Below are 2,910 nucleotides of genomic sequence, written 5' to 3' on the forward strand. Positions count from 1 at the left end.
GTGTGTGTGTGTGTGTGTGTGTGTGTGTGTGTGTGTGTGTGTGTGTGTGTGTGTGTGTGTGTGTGTGTCGGCTAAACCTGGATTAAACCCGAGCGCATGGTCGGGAGTCAGGCAGTGTGTGTTTTTGGGGCAGCAGAGGCTTTGCGCTGCTGAATGCCATCACTACCGAGGATAAGGATGAGGCGCATATCAGTGCTAAGCTTCAGCCATTCATTGTCTCTTTCCTGTTCGACACCACCCGCTTCCTCTGCTTCACACACCCATATCAACTCATTTTATCCGATGCCGTGAGGCGTTCTACAAATTTCGCTTTGCCTTCTTTGACATCAGCTAGCCAGCCGAGCTGTAACCCTCCATCAGCAGGCGGGGAGCGGGGTTAGCTGCTGCTACTGCTGGTGGTGGAGGGGGAGTAGGGTGGTGGTGTGTTTGGTGGTGGTGGGGGGGTGCCTGTCACTCACTGCCGCATATTATCCTGTTGTTTGCCAGCCATCCGTAGCCACTGAGCTGAGTGCAGCAGCCTGCTCTCGTGTGTGTGTGTGTCTTTGACGTGCACACGCGCACACACTGCAGCACGCCTCTGGTTTTTGTGTTTGATTTAAATGTAATTGGAGTCACGCAGGATGGAGACTCGTGATGTCCAAACAGGCTACATTTTCTTTCTTTTTTTGGCCTGTTTTACCTAAAAGTAGTGGTGGGAGCTGCTGCTTTTCATTGAATATAGTTAATCATTCGGTCAGTCAACACTGGAGTAGTGCTTTTTCTAAGTGTCACTTCATCACATTACACCCTTTAAAATCAGGGAAAGATGAACTATAAATCGAGATACTATGATGTGATAATGCAGTGTGGTGTTACAGCATTAGTGGTTACATTTCCTGCCTGATTCAGTAACTTTTGAGTGTTCTGTATAGGCAAAAATAGCAAAATTACGGCACGAAGCTACAATGATTTTGATCAATAGTGAGGTCAAATTTCTTTAATATGATATCCAACGCGATTGATGGAAAATGTGTATTTATTATACTTTAAGAAGAACAAACAAGTCTTGTTAGCTCTTGAGACAAAGCTATTTTACAGACTAAAAAGACAGTTTTTATATTTTATGTAGATGTACCTTTTATATAGAAATACCTTTTTGCTACGAAAGATGTCTAAAAAATGTTTCTAATTTAACTGATTATGGTTTTTAATCATTTTTATTGAAAAATACATTTTAAAAATTATCAGAAGCAACTTTATTTATGCAATCTCTGCTGCTCCTTATTACAAACCTGTGGTTAGTGTTTGTTTCAATAAAAGTGGTAAAGAAAAATACTTTTATTTATTTTAAAATGGAAAATATGTTTGAGAGTTTTATGTATTGCAAAGTACTTGTGTTATTTTTAATAACAAAAAAAAGAACAGATGGAGTGGTTATTAAAGGAACAGTTTGATCAATAACACATTACTAGCAGTTTTACTTTTATCCTTCACTACCAGGTGTCTGCATCACACCAAATCTTAACAAACATGTTGTTTGTAGATGTGTTGTGTTTAAAATACTAATTCATCATCTCTTTGGACATCTGCCTCAAGGCTTCCACTGCAGCACGTGTTGTTATTGTATGTCTGTTATTCATGGTTCACTGTCGTGATTAGAAATGGAAAATTACAATCATAGCATTCAGTATAGAAAAACATGCATATATTATATGTGTGTGTGTGTTACAAAAAGTACCTTTATGCTATCCTCTCCATGTCGTTTATCAATTATTATAAAATACTCCGAAGTTATTGTGAAAAATTGCAGAAGTAGACTGATAACATTCATGGTACGAATTAAACACATCACAATAGCACATATAAATTTACAGCGGGATCATAAATGACTGCGCTTGGTCACTTGAAGTGTTCTTAATAGCATTTTCTCACCTCTAATTTGTTTACTTGGGATGGAAGCAGGAAAAGTGCAGTTTTCTTGGACTACAGTACGAGGTGGGGAAGTTACTTCACTTGGTTCATTTTATGGCTAGTTGTTTCAGTTTGTGTACTCTATATATCTATGGTACTCACCCACATCCCAGGATGCTGGGATTTGACAACAGGAAGGTATTTAGCTCAAAATTGCAGCATTGACCTCTTCACTATAACAAACCTGTCTGGAGTTCTTTCGAAACTGACTCAGACTACCCCCTCCAAGCTCCCTCCAGAGCGGTTACTGCACCTGAGTGTGATTACCGTGTTCACATCTGCTCACACGCACCACACCATGTGTGAAATAACAGTTTGATTTAAATAGATTGAACAGTGACACAAAATAAACGTGCTTTGAATTAAAGCATCTACTTCCTGGTGGGGAGTTAACTTTTAACGAGAGACAACATCAGAGGGAATTATTTCAAATTGTAATGGGGCACGGCAAATAATAAGAATTGTTCTTACGCGGTTAAAGTATCTTAAGTAAGTAAATAAAGTATCCTTTATTTCTCTGAATGCAGTCCACTGTAGAATGAAAGGAAGCAGTTGTTTATGATGTTTAGCTTAGCTTAAACTAACAGGTTAGAAACACTGCCACCAGTTTTTGAAAATACAATGAAAACCTGTTTGAAATTAAAAAGAAAAAACTGTTCAGAACCGGGAATGCTAGAATTTGCAGTCAAACAAAACTGTGAAAAAAGCAGCAGATCCTCATTATTTTGGAGATAGAACCAGAAAGACTTGAACTGATGTAAATCTGAAATGCAATTTGGGATAATTTTTAATTGAACATCAGGAAACAGATCTTCATTTCTGATGCTGAGGTGTTGGTCCTGGCTGTAAATCTTTGAGTACTGGAATGTTATCAGTGGTTTCAGTTTTAGTGTTTATGAGCTTTAAACATATAATCAAGCTAAACATTTAGTGTAAAGGCAACAGATTGGCCCCTGGAGC

General features: G+C 38.6%; 1 protein-coding gene across 1 annotated transcript in view; it reads left to right on the forward strand.

The window, feature by feature from the left end:
* lypla2 (lysophospholipase 2) overlaps positions 1-2,910 on the forward strand; it is an 18,047-nt gene that overhangs the window by 358 nt on the left and 14,779 nt on the right. The gene's annotated exons all lie outside the window — the stretch shown is intronic.

The sequence above is a fragment of the Pundamilia nyererei genome, unplaced genomic scaffold (assembly GCF_000239375.1).
Source record: "Pundamilia nyererei isolate P.nyererei 1_Seehausen unplaced genomic scaffold, PunNye1.0 scaffold00093, whole genome shotgun sequence".
NCBI classification, from domain to species: domain Eukaryota; kingdom Metazoa; phylum Chordata; class Actinopteri; order Cichliformes; family Cichlidae; genus Pundamilia; species Pundamilia nyererei.